This window comes from Misgurnus anguillicaudatus, chromosome 18 (genome assembly GCF_027580225.2).
Source record: "Misgurnus anguillicaudatus chromosome 18, ASM2758022v2, whole genome shotgun sequence".
NCBI lineage: Eukaryota > Metazoa > Chordata > Actinopteri > Cypriniformes > Cobitidae > Misgurnus > Misgurnus anguillicaudatus.
In genome coordinates this window covers 4110231-4128791 of record NC_073354.2, presented here as the reverse complement: position 1 = coordinate 4128791, position 18561 = coordinate 4110231, and the positions used below count along the sequence as shown (strand labels likewise).

Here is an 18561-nt window from a genome sequence, read left to right as displayed (position 1 = left end):
AATTCATTGTGATATTTACACTGCCAGCAAAATCATAATAATTATATCCAAAATGTTTAATATATTACCTAGCCCTTTGTGACCATAGCAGTACTCTCAATAATAGCAGTCATTTCAATAAAACTGAAACTACAGTATAACAATAAAATGCAAAGTGGACCATGCTTGCCCAGAATGTCTGTTTGCAGGAGCCAGAGAAGCGCATTTCTCTTGCCATCCTAAGACACGATTATCACTGCAGACACCACTGATATAAGTTCAAGTTCACTTCAAATTACACAAACCACAGGGCAAGTTATACACAGGGCCCTAGCTGGCTAGTTAGTAATTTAGAACCCCTAGACTGATTATTCACAGCTTTCTTATTTGTGTGTTGCAATGTTGTTTTGGTGCATTGTGTGGAGCGGGTGTATGGCAGGGAAGGCTTAGGGCTTAACAATACCTTGCAATGTGAATAAAAGTCTCTGTCAAATGCATAAATAAATGTATAGGTGTAAATGAGGGAAAAAAGAAACATTTTCTTTAACAGAAACAGAAACTGTTTCTGGCGTGACTAACATTGTATTAAACTAGTTTAAATCTCATCTTTCAGATTGTTGGCAGTTTGTTTTTCTAGAGGGATGTCGGTCCAAAGCCAGCTCAGTTTAGTTTGGTGTCCCACAGGGTTCTATTTTGAGCCCCCTACTTTTTCTAGCATTTTTCCTCATAAGTTCAATTTTTACACAGATTTACATTCATACAAAGCCTGATGATAGTTCAGCTATTGGCTTTCTGGAACACAGCATCTTTGAGATAAAAAAATTGAATAAATAATTAAAATCAAATGGAAAAAAACTGTATGAATTTCATTCTTATTCCTAGCTTTTACACACACTATCAAACTACAGCTTTATACCTATAAACAAGCAATTAATTATCTTATTTTTAAATTATGTGTCCAACACTTAAAATGCAGCCTGTTAATTCATACAAACATGGAGTTCTACAGAGAGCATCTCTTTCATTAGCTTATTGAGGCTGACATCCGCGAGCTTCCGTCGGAGGGCCGAGGCATCGTCCAGACAGCAGCCACGCTCATACAATAAATCACTCTTGAGATGTTTCATTACAGCATCAGAAAGAGCCTGCTGTGTGTTTACCCAGCTCTTATTTACTCACTGTCATCCGCTGACTGGCTAGCGGGGCTAAATGTGAACAGCGCTGATCTGAATACAGATCTTGCAGGGTCTGAACTCTCAAAGGGGCTTTCATTGAACACATTGAGATTCTAGCCTTCACGTCTGCCAATCACATCTCCTCCCCTGCTGTGCCACAAAAAAGGCACTTGATGAAAAGGAGGGACATTTTCTATAATCATGAGAAGTAGTCATTTATTCATTACATTTCACATTCATCATATCATATTTCTTGTTACTTTTTGAATTTTATATCTTTATTAGTAAGGATGAGAGTCATCAGAGGCCCCATTAAAATATATTATCACATTGCTTTAGCCAGAATATGATGTTATTGGCAAAAAATTGCTTTCGATCCATTAACATTTTTAGTTTTATAAATATTTATTAATTTAATTTAAATAATAATAATTTAAATACATTTAAATAAAATGAGTTACTGTTTAAACTAAAGAAGTTCAAAGACATTTGGAAAGTAAAGTAACGTGAGCATTTGCGCACAGAAAGTGGAGCTAATATTCATATTTTCAGATTAAAAATTTACATGATAAAATATTGATACTTGCGGTCCATCAATACATGATCTCTATGCAAATTACAGCAATACTGTGCTTTATTGATTTTCCCCATTTATTAGACAGGACAGTAAAAAAGATTACAGGAAATCATATTGGTTAGGAGAGAGGGTAAGGACCACCGAGCTGTGGGATTGAATAGAGGTGGGGACTAATTTGTATATTTATAGATCCACGTATACTAAATGAGGCAAGGGTGTAGAGTTACATTCAAGCTGTTTTAAAGCATGAAGAAAATACTGTGACAGGTAAAACTTTTACATATGCAAGTATGATGCTCAAAGATAAGTTTTAAAACTAACTTTTGGAGTAGCTTGACTGTAGTTGAACTTTAAATGAAATCATACACAGGTTGCAGCTGAACAAGTTACAGTTTGAAAACAGCCTCTCCAACACCGCAGCGGACCCATGCTGTTGTCATCGCCCGGTGTAACGCGTTTACATTAGCGCCAGTATTTGTTTATGTAATGCCTTTCATTAGCCTCTCAGTGTCAGAGGATCTGTGATAGATTAGGGGGATCGTGTGCGCTCATGGAACGCGGGGTAGTGCAGCTTCAGTGGGCCGCATGTTCACGCTTGTTCCCCGGATGCTGGCTTCTAATGAGCCCTTCGCCATGGGAGCCCCCATCCATCTGCCACGTCCGTATAATTGGGACCACCAAGCATCCCAGGGCACTCAGCATCCATCTCTCTGTGTGCGGTACCAGAACAGGAGACTGGAGTCAAATTAACACATGAATCACAACGAGCATATCGACACTGCTGAGTTTGACCTTTAAACCAGTCTAATGTACCCGTACGTTCCCGTACTCTGCACCCATCTGCAGAGCTGTAGTTCAGTGAGGTGTAGGCCTCAAGAGAGATAACATACAGTTCCCGCTGTGAGAAAAAGTTCCTATGAATCAGCTACAACCTGAGATCATGCTGTAACATGAAGTCTAGGGGTTCACATTAATGGTGATTCAAGACATTAGAAGGTATCATCATCAGCAGAATTCATGCGCCAGTGACCAAAACAAATCCATAATCTACTGGGTTTTACGGTACATTTAAGGCATATACTGAAAATGTACTGTATAATGGTCACACACTCATCTTCGCTCTTTGGTCTGACTATTTTCACAAGGCACAATGAAAGATTGAAATCACTACTGATACAAATAAATCAGTCATTTTTCTTTTAATTAAACTAAATTTACGTGAAATCAGTGAGTACAGCACAAAACTGAACAAGATATCAATGCAGTGGTACAATGTGTCTACAGTTATTTTCAACCCAGCTTTGGGTCAAAAAGGGACGAGCCCAGCCTGCTGGGTTGTTTTAACCCCAAATGCTTGGTTGTTTTAACCCAATATTGGGTCAAATATAAACATTTTCTGTGTTAATTTGAACCCAGCTGCTGGTCTCGTCCTCTTTTTGACCCAACGCTGGATTGAAAATAACCCAGCATTTTTTAAGTGTACAGTCAGTCACCGACTGTAAAAGACAAAAAATGAGTGTACGCCAAGCTGTAGACACATTTCACATTGTACCACTGTGTATGCCAACCCTGCTGAAAAAACAGCATAGACCAGCATAATTCCCATGCTGGTCCATGCTGGTTTGGTGCTGGTGGTCACCAGCATACCAGCACCAAAACACAACATATGCAGGTCTGGCTGGTATGCTGGTTTTTCCAGCAGGAAAGGTAGACTGTATGATGAACATCTTTGCTAAACGGGTCATGAAAGGCAGTATTGAGTGATATCCTCATTAACACTAAGCCATTTTTAAATAGCAGTGGTTTTCAATCAGTCTAAATAAATAAGTACAGGCACATGAGTTCCCAGTCAAGATAAGACGGCAGGTCATTTAGTACAACAATGCCCATAATGTCCATAGATGCAGAACTATTTAACCTCTTGGACTCTGCCACCCCCCCATGGACCACATCATCATATTTATAAAAAAAATGATAAGTTGTGGAGCACATAACATGCACATATAGTATCTTTTGAAAGCTTAGAACCTCAGCTTTCTTACCAGTCCAATAAATGTACCATTTATGTTACATAAAATAACCATTATGTATTTATAAAGCCTTTCCAGCATCTATGGGTATATTTGAAGAGTTTGGTTCCAAAACGCGATAAATGCCATTTAAAAAAAAAAAAGAGTTACTGCCAAAATCAGTACTGTATCAGGTCAGTATTAAAAGAAAATCACAATTTTACGAAAAATCCAATATCCACGGTGTAATTCTGTCATCTTTTCTTCCTTTTTTCCAAAACGCGATAAACGGCACTGCTCCTTTTCTGCAGAATGCAATAAATCCGCTCAACAAATCAAAGCACACCATTACACACATTGTAAACAACAATGGCGGCATGTTGAATACATAGAACAAATAAAAACTAAATAGTAATTTTGATGGCATTGATAAACCTGTGGTGGTTTTCTGTGATGGGGAAGAAACAACAGCCATCCAAATCTAATAATTTACATTACAGGCACTCGGGCGAAGGAAAAATGCCAGCTGTTGCTTGTTCTCCCTAGTGTTGGGGAAAGTTACTTTTAAAAGTAATCCATTACAATATTAAGTTACTACGCCAAAAAAGTATTTGCGTTACTTAGTTACTTTTCATGGAAAGTAATGCTTACGTTACTTTTAAGTTACTTTTGCGTTACTTTTTCTTACTTGTCTGATGCTTGATCTCTTTCAGACCTTGCAGGTGTTTTTTATGACTGAGAAGATCTGCATTCAGAAATTGCATATTTCCATCGCAAAAATGTCAAGCTCTGTCCTACCATCTCCGTTTCTGACTTAAACTGTTCCCGCTCAGGCGCTCACACATAGAGTGCGTAATTCTACATTAATACATTCAGTTTAATTCAGTACACAATTTTTTAAATCTAATAAATAAAACTGAAAAGTAACTCACGTGACTTTTTAAAAAAAGTAACTCAAATATTTATGTACATTTAATACATTAATAAAGTAATTAGCTACTTTACTCGTTATTTCAGAAAAGTAATATTATTACGTCATCCACGTTACTTTTAATGCGTTACCCCCAACACTGGTTCTCCCAACAGCATCAAACTTGAAGTCAACGAAAATTAAGCAGAAACAAAATATTTTACAGCTGATCACTGTCAAAAATGTTCAGCGACGACATCCCAAGCATAAAAGCAGCAATGACCACGTTTACATGCACACCAATAATGCGATTATTTCCAATAATGCGAGTAAGGTCTTAATCGCAGTAAGATGTTTACATGACTGGAGCTAACCTCTTCACTCCGGTTTACATGCAGTTTTTATTTTCGGATTATTCACACATAGCCCAATGCAGAGCACAAATGATGAACTCACATATGGTCCACTGTTTTAATTTACTTACGTTAAATGACAAACACGTTGTTATAGATGTATTTCATTATCCGGTGCCGTGATGAAGATATAAATATGACAGTGCCTGTAAAGGGCGTTCACATGATTTAAAAATATAGTTTTAAAAATTGTTTTATATTAAAGATAATAGCAGAGCTCACACAACAACTATAACGATAGCGATTTTGGAACATGATGAACGATAAACCATTGACAGCCAATCAAATCTATTTGAACTTGAAGTGCACGCGCACTTAAAATGCAGTAGAAAGCTCATTCATTGCTGAGGTTATAACATAAAATTACATCAGGTATCCAGAGCTGATGCAGTTGTTGCTGTGAAATTTTTCTACCACACTGACTTCGCCAAAAGGTAAGATATTAACCTACTACATTCATTGTTTAGTTACGCGAAACGCAGCGAGTTGAGGACATCTGCTGGTTTCCCGCTGTGTAAATGCAACAAGAACAGCATACATTCAGTGACATGTAAACAATTGCAAAAAAGTTTTTATTACAAGAAATATCCAATAGGTAATGCCGTGCTGGATGTGGTCACTAATATATTTATCGTTATAATTATTGTTATAATGTCCCTTAATGGTTTAATACACTGATGTCGTGTTATTTTAGCTATTTCTGAATGAAGACAGACTGCTGACAGCGAGTCGTCTTGGCAGAGTTCAGGTAAAACTTCCTAATGTAAAGTTTAAAACGAATTTGTGCTTAAGGTGCGTGACTAAAACACACGCGCACTTCAGTTAGTGCGGTATAAATGCGATTAAAGCGTTTACATGGACGCATACTGCAATTATAAACGGCGTACGCCACCACTTTTAATGCGATTATACTTACTGCGATTATGAGCTTAATCGCATTATTTTTATTGAATTATTGCGTTTACATGAGGTAAAGTATAATCGCAGTATTGACAAAATCCCATTATAATCGCATTATTGGTGTGCATGTAAACGCGGTCAATGACAGTGTTCATAATATGACAAAGTGTTTTGATTAATGCCATTAATGTTTATTTTTTTATCAGTGTATACCACTAGTCAACTAGATGAATATAACATGACAAAGATGAATGCACATTTAAAAGATTTATAGCATTTTGAAAAAAAAACTTATCGATTTGATTTTTTTATGTTTTTATAACCCAAAGATGCAATGTGAAAGCTTGTAACTAAAAATAGTGTTTTCTACCTTCACGCGTTTTTACCAAAATTAGTCAAAATGGATTTATTGCGTTTTGGAACCAAACTCTTCATTTAATCTACAAAATTTGGGGGAAGGTCACTCTTCAATTCACCTAAACTGCATGTGTTTGGTCTGTGGGAGGGAACCTGTGTACCCGGAGTAAATCCACTTGGACACAGGGAGAACATGCAAACTCTAAACACAAATAAAAGGCCTCCCCGAGGATCAAACCATTGCTTTGAGACAACATTGCTACTCACTGAGCCACTTGCAATTCATAACTTAATTTCATGAGGTGGCTAACTCATATCTCATATGTATGTTAAGGTACGATCCGCTTTCCCACCAGTGCCACTAGTGGGGCTTCACCAGTGCTTTTGCCTAATAAACATGTTTTTGTGCGATTCACTTTGTACGAATTCATACGAATTAGCCACTGGATAAAATACAAATTCCCAGGCTAAAATATAGGATTTTGCAAACTGATGCTTACCTAAACTGAGAACATTCTGTCAGGTATTTAGCCCCAGTTTTACATCTACAGAAGTAAGGGCCGTTTAGACACAACACATTCTTTCATTTGAAAAAGCTAGACAGAGATCAAAGCAACAGAATAGATGTCCCTAGACTGTTTTTAAAAGTTAAACTAGTTTAAAGTTGACATGGCATCTTAGTAACATGGAGCTCATAGTGCGAGACTGAATAAACATCAAAATCGTCCAAAGGCACCCCGTCTCTCATCCTGACATCAAGCTTGATGCATCTTTACAAAGACAATTTTAAAAAGCACAGACAGAATGCAGATGAAAGTTCTCACCATGCTAGAAGAGACATTTCTGTGTTTATTGCAAGTTATTCGATGTTCCTGTTTCTTGTTTTTGTTCCAGCACTCTCATCTCCTCACAATATACATGACAAATCACCTCGCTCCTGCTGCTATTTTCTCTTTCCTTTAGACCACACTTTAAAAAAAACATATCTTTTGTGTTGTGTTTTTGGATGTATTAATTCCAGTAATTTGGAGGACATTTCTGTTCAATGAAAATGAAAATTCCTTGTCACTACTTGATTTAGGTGCAACACTTTCACTCAAATGACTCAACAGACGTACATTTGACGCAGTTCTGATGGATTATTTGCCTAATGCATCTAATGCTTGTACTCGCGTGACTCACCCATCATTAAACAGCATAAGCATGTAGCGGAAATTACCGGAATCAGTCATTAAACCTGGAGTTAAACGATTAGAGATGACGTAAACTGCTCGTTGAGATCTGGAATCTGGTGTTATGCAAAACTAGACAAATACTTTTATACATTCTGTAACTGTCAGCAATGTGGCATCCACACATTAGAGTTTATGCTTGGAACAAATTAATTCTATTAATAGGGATGTTGCGTAAAGATGTAGAGGAAAAACGCCAGGCTTTTACGTAGTAAAATATAAATATAATAACTTACACAACCACCTGGTTGTAAATTCATATTTTCATTTACACAAAAATTACTTTAAAGGAATACTTCACTTTCATAAAAAATCCCGATAATTGACTGACTGCCATGTCATCCAAGATGTTAAAGGGGCCATGGCACAAGATTTTTTTAAGATGCCAAATAAAGCTTTTGTGTCCCCAGAGCACATATGTGAAGTTTTAGCTCAAAATACCATATAAATAATTTATTATAGCATGTTAAAATTGCAACTTTGTAGGTGTGTGCAAAAATGTGTCGTTTTTGGGGTGTCCTTTAAAATGCAAATTCAAACACTGATCACAATGATGGTGGTTTGTTGCAATTAAAACTCAATTGTGCTTTTCTCTGCACTAAATGGCAGTGCTGTGGTTGGATAGTGCAGATTAAGGGGTGGTATTATTATAATAAGAGCTCCTTATGACATTATAAGGGGAGCCAAATTTCAACGACCTATTTTTTTAAAAATTACTGTGTTGATCTTTTTCACATTTTCTAGGTTGATAGAAGCACTGGGGACCCAATCATAGCACTAAAACATGGAAAAAGTCAGATTTTCATGCCATGGCCCCTTTAATGTCTTTCTTTTTTCAGTTCAGTTGTTCAGCTTCAGAGGCCTCTAAACGATCCCAACCAATGCATAGGAGTCTTATCTAGTTAAGCGATCGTAATTTTTGCATAATAAAATTGATTTAATACCTAATTACATAAAGTTGTGTACTTTTACTTTTCTTGAGTAAAAGTACAAAAGTACTTTTTACTTAAAGTAAAAAAATGACTAGATGTTTAATGTAATAAACATTTAATGTAGATGTTTGGTTTAAAAATATAAACCAAAAAATTGAAATTATGAAATGTAGTGGAGTAAAAAGTATGATTATATGCTTTGGGATGTATGTTTTCCAAAGAAAAACTGATAAATTACGAATACTTGAAAATTTACTTTTATGTAGAAAGTAAAAATACTTAAAGCTCCCGTTCTGTCTGTGATTTTGAAGCTTTGATTGTGTTTACGTTGCGCAATATAACATGTGTTCATGTTTAGTGTGTAAAGAAACGCGGTATTTTTCACACAATTTACTTATCTGTATGCACTGTTTTCACTGTCCTCAAAACAGGCTGATGTCTTTCTTGTTATGTGAAGTCCCTCCTTCAGAAATACGTATCGAGTTCTGATTGTGTAGTTTGTTTAGTGTGCTGTGATTCGATAGCATCTTAGCTTAGCAGAGCCGTTTGAGCCAAAGCTGGTGACTGACATATTCCTGTGGGCGGAGTTTAGTCAACGAACTGTTTTACTGACGTCACTAAAGCAGGAAATAGAGGACTGTAGTCCAAACCGGCCGTTCGTTGTAGGCTTTTAAAGAAAATATTCTATCTGTTCTATTGAAGAAAATATATCGCCTGGCAGTGAACTTTGAGCTTTATCATTTTACAGGTATTATTTATGCTATTATAGCAACATTACACACTAACTAGGGTTTAAAAAATGGTATCAGGAAGAACGTGACCTTTAAGTAGTGTCCGCCTCTGCACGTTACATATGTGAAATGCACACTTGCGAATCATTTTCAACAATAAATTGACACAAAGACATTTATTTGTATTATTCCTCATACAACAACATCTGAATGCTCCTCTTTCTCCACACTTGTAAACACTTGTACGGTAGTTTCTCATACATTATGCGTGATGCGCAAGGTCACGCTGGCGCATTACACGGCTAGTGCAAGACGAGAAGTTGTGGTTTAAAAGTATATATTTTTGGTTGAAAATGATGATGGTTTTACTAGATAAGACACTTATTGGTTGGGGTCATTTAGATCCTTTGAAGCTGCGTTGAAACTGTAAACTGTTGAGGTCCACTAAAATCCACTATATGGAGAAGAATCCTGAAATGTTTTCCTTAAAAAAAAAACTTTCTGAACAAAGAAAGAAATAAACATCAGGGATGAAACGGGGTGAGAAAATTATGAGATTTTTTTATGAAAGTGGAGTAATCCTTTAATTCAACCTAAAATGAACCAATGTCTGACAAAAAAAAACACTTAAAGGGACACTTCACCCATTTGCATTAAGCTTTGTGTAGTTATAACCCCAGTCATGTTTTAAATGGTCGTGCATTATTTCCTCAGTTGCCGCTGAGACAGGAGAAATACAGATTTCAGTGTTGGACTTTCTTCTTTCAATGATCTAAAAATCATGAAGTCCAAAATCTTTGTTGAGGGGGTGAGACTATAAATACCCCTTTTCTCGGTCAAATAGGTACCAAATTCGAAATGTATGTTACATTTCGACTATATGACGCACTTTCAATAAAGATTAATGTTTCTACGGGTGAAATGCTCCTTTAAGAATTGAAAGTGAACACATTCTTACATTTAAAATTTTGCCCTTCCCTGATACACACACACAAAATTAATTTCACGCATTTCCAACGCTTAAATACTAAAGCGGCATCCGTGTTTACAGGGTGTTGAGTAGAGATCTTCTCGGGTCCAAAAAAATGTACCTGACCCGAAATGACCCGAATCACTTTATACCCAAACCCGACGTGCATAAATAAATTTTTTTAAAGAAAGACCCGACCCGAGACAAACCCGAGAAAATTAGACGCGAGTCCGACCCGAACTAGTGGAATTTTTTTTTTACCCGACTGGACCCGAATGTAAATGGCACTGATGTGTGTGAATTCTGCAGACCCACACACAGCAGTCAGACAGAAACTCCGGTCGCCTCGCAACCAATTTGGCGAGCTGCTCCATTTGTTTGAAGATGACACCCAGGTAACCACTAAAATGTACAATGACTGACAAAAATTAACCTACCACCAGCCACACAATGTCGCAAGCGCTCTTGGCAAACAGATAAGAAGTTCGAAAAGGACACTGACGCACACGCGAGAGAGTTCAGGTTTTCGGGTTTGTTCTGAAAAAACACATTCATTTTAAATTACCCGAGACCCGATACCGCTAATATACGATATACGATACGTATCCGAGGCATACGTGAAACTTTTAGACCTGAACCCGATTGGGTCTCATGTCGGACCTCGGGTTTTCGGATCTAAGTGGACCCGTGAAGACCTCTTGTGTTGAGAGGTGATGCATCACAACCAAGCTACTGTACAAAACAAAAGGACAACAGCAAGCGAATACCTCTACTTTCAGACAAGCATGTCCCTGAGACACCCTGGTTGAGAAAAACGCTTACAGCCTAACTGCTACTACAAAAACTGAGTATGCCGCACAATTGCTTGCAGCTATTAGTATTGATGCTCCTATTATCTTTTTGTCAAGGGCATCGATTACACACTCTACGAAAACAGCTACCGCCACCGAACGACATGTGGTAGTGTGTGTATCTGTTGACGTGCTCAGCGTGGTCTTCGGTCGTTGCTACAATGTCTCTCCTGCTTCTGTTGTCCCCTGGTGCGTAGAGGCATCATTGAGCAGACGGCAGCCTGGGGTGCAGTGAACAGCCCTCGCTGGAGATGAATGGCCACGACGGTGAATATATGCACGCCTCTATGCCTCCACCTTGCCATCACTAGATTCGCCCTCGTCTACTAGAGATCAAGTGTGAGGCAAGACCCCTCCCAGGAGTCCCATCATTAATTAAGCGTGAGATTGTTCCATAGCCCCTGCTTGGTTTTTTCATCTATGGATGAAATACGATTACAAGTCCCTCACCTCTAGGACCCTGGGGTGGGGAGTCAGAGTGCCAAAATAGCACCTATATGAGAGCAGGTGTTCAGCCCTGAACTGCTCAGAACGACCCTACATCGGTCACAGCCCGGCCCATTGGGAAACGAGAAACCTGCCAGCTTCGACGGGTACTTTTCTTGCCATCTATGTTGACAGCGAGGGAGCAGTAAAAGTGAAACCTCACTGCATGAAAAGAGGTGTATCCGTACTAGGAAACTCCTGTAAACACCACTGATTTTCGGGAGTATCTACTAGTTCCACTGAGGGTAAACTACTAATTCCACCAAGTTAGGAAACTCCCGTAATGATACCAATTCGGATGTATCTTGCTGAGGGGATATCCCCGTGGAATATGCAGCCATTTGTTGCCATGGCAAGTAATCCCATTGAAGATTTTGGCAGGGGCCACTTTCACACCTACAGAGGTACTGGAATTTCACACCTTTGCACAATTCTAGTGTCCCCATTGGTGTTTAATCTCAACACTGATTGGTTGCTTTTAAAACCCCCTCCCAAGACTCTGACAACTATTGGGACACAACTTTGAAACTTTCCAGTTGAGATGATTTGATTGGTTACACTTTGTTTTAAGCCCAACCCAAGCCCTCATAGCTTAGTGACTTGATTGGTTATTTGCCTGCTATGCAGATAGACTACAACCCCCCCCCCCCCACCACTATATACTACTATACATCCCCAAAACCCTTAAAAAAATAAATACTTGAATTGAGCTTGAAACGTTTATTTAAAAAAAAACTGAACAATCCACAATTGTCACAATCACAAAATAATATAATACACAAATATTAAAAGTTGCATACATAAACAATACCATTTAAACTCATAAATATACAGACAGAGAAAGCAATATTAGAGTAAAATAAAACAAAATAAAAGCAACAATGAAAACTACATTCAAAGCAGTACAATGTAATGTAGCAGTGGCGGCTCGTGACTGCTCATCCGAGGGTTGCAAATTCAAAATAAGTGTTCGGAGTGTCATGTGTGTTGCTTGTGTTTTTAAAATATGTGTTTGTTGCTTCATGTAAACCACGTGCATCACGTGTTTAGTCAAAACACGTGATACACATACACGCAGAACACATATTTTGAAATTGAGAACCACACAAATGACGGGCTATATACATGTTGTGACAAACTTCGCATCGAGTGCTCACAAAAAAAAAGAAGTCACCAGCTGCCACTGTAATGTAGTAAATATCTAAATAAAATGAACAACAACTATATTGATCTTGCTCTTAAGAAATCAGTCCTACACTGCAAAAAATGACCTTCTTACATAGTATTTTTGTCTTCTTTTCAGTACAAATATTATTTAAATTAAAATGCTTGTTCCTGAGGAACAAAATGACCCAAGAAAATAAGTCTAGTTTTAGACAAAATAAATAAATAAATAAATAAAACACACACACATACATTAAGTGAAATTGTGCTTAAAACAAGCAAAAATATCTTCCAATCGTGTGAGAAAAAAAATCTTCAGTTTTCTTTTATCTTAAAAACTTAATTAACACACAATTTTCTCACCCCAATGTTAGATATTTTTGCTTGTTTAGGCACAAATTATCTTAAATTGTATATTTTTGTCTAAAAACTAGACACATTTTCTAAGGTAATTTTGCTCATCAAGAAAATACATCTTGATTTAAGAATTTTTTGTTTTTCTACTGAAAACAAGACAAAAAGTGTTAGAAAGTGATTTTTTGCAGTGTATAATTAATCACAGAGCTCTGTCTTGGAATTATTCAAACATTTCTCACTGTAACACTGTAATTTCTCACATTTAAGAAAACCGGTTGCATCAAACCATTCAAGTTTTAAAACACATAGATTTGAGTACTGTGAACTTAAATATAAGTGCTTAACTGCATGTGACTCAATTTGTTTAAGTTCACGCTACCTAAATATAAGTGCATAATTGCACAAGACTTAAGTTCAAAGTACTCAAATGTATGTTTTTTAAAACTTAATGGTTTAAGGCAACCGATTTCCTTAAATGGTTTGAGTTAAGTTAACTGCTAAAAGCATATACTTGTCAGCAAAGGTAACGTTGATGCACCCTCATCTGGACAGACATCTCTTTGGACCCCTTTGGAAATATAAAAGTACATAAGTATTTGGCATAATACTTATACACAAATACAGTTACACACACACGACAAATCAAATGACATAAAGTTGTACATTTTAGAAAGTTTACTTTAACTGTACAAAGATACAACAATATATTATCAAAGAACTTCATAATGTCTTCATAACTTCTTACTTGATTTTCTGTGTTGATGTCCTCAGAGTCTCTGTGACGTTCTGCAGCTGCATTACAGTAGGCTACTTCAATATAGTTGTCTATCAAACACAGAATAAAAATAGAATCACATACATCATAACCCATCTATTTACTATTTAACCTCTTTGATTTCATAATGTCATTATTAAACTTACATCATTTTGGCCAGATTGCAGTGACATCAATTTCTTCAGTGTCTGGATCAGTCTGATGTTTTAGCTTCCACTGTTACTTCATTATATTTCTCTGTCAAACACAGAATTAAAAATTAAAATCACATTCATCATAACACATCTGTTTACTATTTAACCTGTTTGATTTTTAAAATTGAATGAATAAACTTACATCATCTTTCCCCAGAAACCTCTTCAGCGTCCACAAAGTTGACCACAGTGTACATGACCTCTGTAAACACAAACATGGATAGACTTCATATTTAAAAAGATGAAGAACAGCAAACATATAACGTTAAAATATATTATGACTCCAAGCTTCTTTACAATTAGCATCTAGGTTCTCTCAAAGTGAAGCTGGCTTTGTTACAAATCAATATAAAGCTATTAAAACCGTCTTGAAAAATAAGCAGCATCTACCAGCACTAAAGCAAAGAGCTTTTAAACAACAAAAGATCGTCTGTGTATCATTTAAAATAGCAGAGAGACACTTGCTAGCTGCTAACATTTTCAACACAAAAGTTACTGTTGATATGTTTGTTTTAAGCAAAGAACGTCTCATCTTGGCTTCTTTAAAGTTTTGTTTTTAAAAATTTAAACATCGAATTGATTCTTTTAACAGCCCGGTTTGAATGTTACTTCGCGTATTTTTAACCTCATGTTTACCGCTGTGTACCATGTATACCCTTAATGTTTTACTGTTTGTGCTTTAAATTCAAACAGTTCTAGTATAAAGACAAAAACAAATCATAGTAAATAACATAATATGAACAAATAGGCATCCGATCAGCGCGATGCAGACAAACTAATTAAATCAAACTTACCTTACTGTTGATGTGCAAGCAAACAAAGACACCGTCCAGGCTGTAACGGTTCGCGATTTAGAATTTTCCCGTCAAGCCCATAGGTGAAGCCATAGATATAAAGGCTAGATGGCTCGTCCGCGCTGCTGGCCAATTGAGTGCAACGTCCGCATTTTGGCGGCCATCTTACGACAGGGCGCTCGCTCACTCGTAGCATTGAGTTTTAATGATGCAGGTACTTTTAAATGACCATAACTTGCTTAATTTTTTACCGATTTTCAAACGGTTTGGTTTGTTATAAACGTCAAAGATGTACCTATGACACTGCATACCTATACTAAAAATAAAAAATAAATTCATGAAACATGTTAAAGCATCCAAAATTATAGCCACGTTAATAACGTTTGTAAAAACCCAAACCGTTTGAAAATCGGTAGAAAATTGAGCAAGTTATGGTCATTTAAAAGTACCTGCACCATTAAACTCAATGCTACGAGTGAGCGAGCGCCCTGTCCTAAGATGGCCGCCAGGTGATGCCGTTAGGGACTCCGCCTTGAGCCATCTAGCCTTTATACATATCTATGGGAGAAGCGGTCGCACCTGAAGGGGCAGATGAGTGGGTGCAGGTGCATTCTGGGAAATGTAGTCCTTTTCTTTGGCGTTGTCACTGCTGTAGCATATGCTGCTGTAGATGTAAACTACGATTTCCAAGATCCATTGGATGCACTACAATCATTCCAGCCCAAGTTTGGCCCTGTCCCAAATGGCGCACTTCATGTGGACTTTCGGTCTCGTGGCCTTAAATTGCGCGTGCTCGCTTAGTCCACGAGTCCGTAGGGTGTCCCATCTGTCATTTTTACGCTTTGAAGTGTGCTCATCAGCGCCTCCTTTGCCCCCTTGATGCGGTCTTCAGCGAAGCCCGCACTGCAGCAGGCTTCGCGCACTTTACCAACCCAAAAGTCCTTGCGAAAGAGCAATCAGACCAATCAGACGACGGAAGGGAGGAGCTCACACTGACGGGCAACTTCTCTACCTATTTCCGGTGTGACGCTCGAGTCTGTCCCAAAATACGACTCCGTTGCACCCACGTGGACTCGCATTAAGGGTCCCTAAAGTCTGGACTACGTTATGTCATCAAAGTGTGGACTCTGAGGAGGACCACAAGTCCGGAGTGTGCCATTTGGGACAGGACCGTTGATTGATCCTCTGCTCGCACTTTATTATATACTTTTATATAATCCGCGTTTTCACACTATGCATTGTTCTTTATACTTGGTCATTAATAAAAAATAAAAAATATTTCTATAAAGTTTAAAACATTGACAAAACATGTTTAGTGGACAAACATGTTAACAGTTATTTTGAATGATGCTCAGATTTTCTTAAATATAAAATCTTTGTGAATCAGCACTTACTTGATGAAATACAAAACTCTTTAAACATGCCTTTAAACAAAGGAATTATCTCTGGGTTTAGTGGATTAACTGCTAATCATTGGAAACATTGAACGTATACCTAAATTAATTCTTACTTAAATATAAGTAAACTAATGCTGAGTTAAGACATGTAACTTACTGAACTTACATAATTACAACATGAACTCAAATTAATTTATTGTAAATGAATTTATTAACTAACAATGAAAAACATGTCATGTTAATGATGACTCTTCATTAGTTTATGATAGTATATGCCTTAACTCAGCATTAGTTCATGTTAAAGTAAAAATACATGTATGTCTATTATCACTGTGATATATGGACCCTTATTATATTATAAAGTCCCCATCTCTTTTATTTAAATTGATTGATTGAAGACAAACATGATAATATGTGGTCTGACTTTGTACAAGCATGCATTATCATATGCTAACAGTTACCTCCTCAGATAGACTACACATGATTGGTGCCCGAACATTTTCCTTACAAGGGCCAAACCTGACTGTGGGCCGTGGGCCAAAAGTAAATGGTGTTGTGTTATATTAAAATTAAAGTTGCTCTGATAACCCCTAATTTATAATTTTCTAATATTTTAAAAATAAATAAGCAAACATTACTCTGTTTATGCATAACTAATGCAGTTTTATTTTCCAAGGCTTTTTGTAAAAAAAGAAATCATTTTGCCAATCAATTTTAAATATCCTTTTCTCTGTGTGCCCCTGCCAAAACCTCTTCATTTTTAGCCTGTAGTACCCGAGTTCATTTAGTTTCGTGATGCATTTTATACACCTTCAAGTATGCATGAAACATAAAAAAATCACTTTAATCCCTTGCATTTAATATTAATTTACATTTTTGTAATGTAAAAATACAACAAAAAATGATACATTTTAGAAAATGTTTAATTAAAAATATGAACATCTGCGTCAATGACTTTTATTCTTTTTCCTTATCTCACGTGGCATGATGGGTCAAATTAAAGATCTATTGTGGGCCAACTTTGGGCACCTCTGGATTAGAAGTACAGTAGCTGACAGGTATCTGCAGATATGTTTACCCAAGTTTGTCAGTCAGTATCACCGAACATGTTTTGCATTCAAATGTGAAAGACTGTTTTTTAGATTATGGACCTGTCTATTGATATTTTTGTTTCTATTTTAAAAGATTTAATGAAATGTTAGGGTAGAATTATAATAACAATAGAAACAGTGAACTTCAAATCATGAGACATCAGCAAAGTCAAGCAGCTTTACATTTCACTGACTAATTTATCAACATCCTAGCTAGCAAAAATGTGTTACATGATCTCATTTGAACGGCTTCTTTTAAACGATGTATGCAGCATTGAGAGAAACGTGCACAATATTCTGACCTAGGGCAGTTCAAGACATGTTTTCAAAGTGTTGGAAATAAATATTGTGAAATAACATTTGTTGCATTTCTCTTGAGTCAGAGACATAATTTTCACGCGTTAAAATTGTAATTGTGTCCATTGAATTTTAGTTATTTTGAATGATGCTAAGTTTCTTAAATAGACTAATGAAATTCTATTAATAATAAACGTATTTAGAAAACAGTTTTTATGTACCACAATACTGTATGTGCTGTCTTAAAGAGACATGGTTAACCCCCCACCCCACCCCACTCAGCTCTGAAAACAAAGAAGACACCTCTACCTGTGGGTCATTAACATATAAAAAGCCCTTCACACCTTACACCCACCTCTCCTCACAACTAGCTGTAAGGATTCCTGGAAACTTCCACCAGTTCCTATATACATCCACAAACGTAAAGTTTCTGGATGTTTCACAAGTTTACTTTGGTGTATTACCTTTCCAAGCACTCTGCCTCAAAAATCTGGCAAACCTAAAGTTTAGCAGGGATTTCCCATCCCGTATTTGTCCGTATACAGCTCTTTTCATGCAGTGCCTATGGAAAATGAATTTGTGGGCACAGCATGAATCAAACTGCCTGAGGCTGTGGAAATTGATCTGCGAGAGCTTGTCTTACAAAAAGAAAAAACGCTTTACAACAACACCGAAACAGAGCTCTTGTTGACAGGAGAATGCTCTTATAAAGAGCTTTTGATTACATATATAAAAGATGTCATTACTGAATAACTTTGGATCAGCAGTATTGCTTTAAATGTGTCTTACAGACTTCATAGATTAAATCAGAAAATTCTTGTTATTTGTTTTACTATAGTGCTGGATTACAAAATGGATTACAAAATCTACAGCTTAAAAGACTTGTGAATCAACACTCATAAGGGGCCGATCACACAGAACGTGTTTTAACGGTTAAAAAAATGAGACAGACCGCACTGCCTTTTTTTAA

General features: G+C 36.9%; 1 protein-coding gene and 1 long non-coding RNA gene across 20 annotated transcripts in view; both read right to left on the bottom strand.

Moving 5' to 3' along the window:
- nrxn3b (neurexin 3b) overlaps positions 1 to 18561 on the bottom strand; it is a 407078-nt gene that overhangs the window by 34559 nt on the left and 353958 nt on the right. The gene's annotated exons all lie outside the window — the stretch shown is intronic.
- On the bottom strand, positions 12228 to 14896 carry LOC129446105 (uncharacterized). Its single transcript, XR_012358546.1, has 5 exons — positions 14807 to 14896; positions 14155 to 14214; positions 13965 to 14055; positions 13789 to 13868; positions 12228 to 13611 (listed from the first exon to the last, which is right to left on the bottom strand). It is a non-coding gene; the product is annotated as an uncharacterized lncRNA (long non-coding RNA).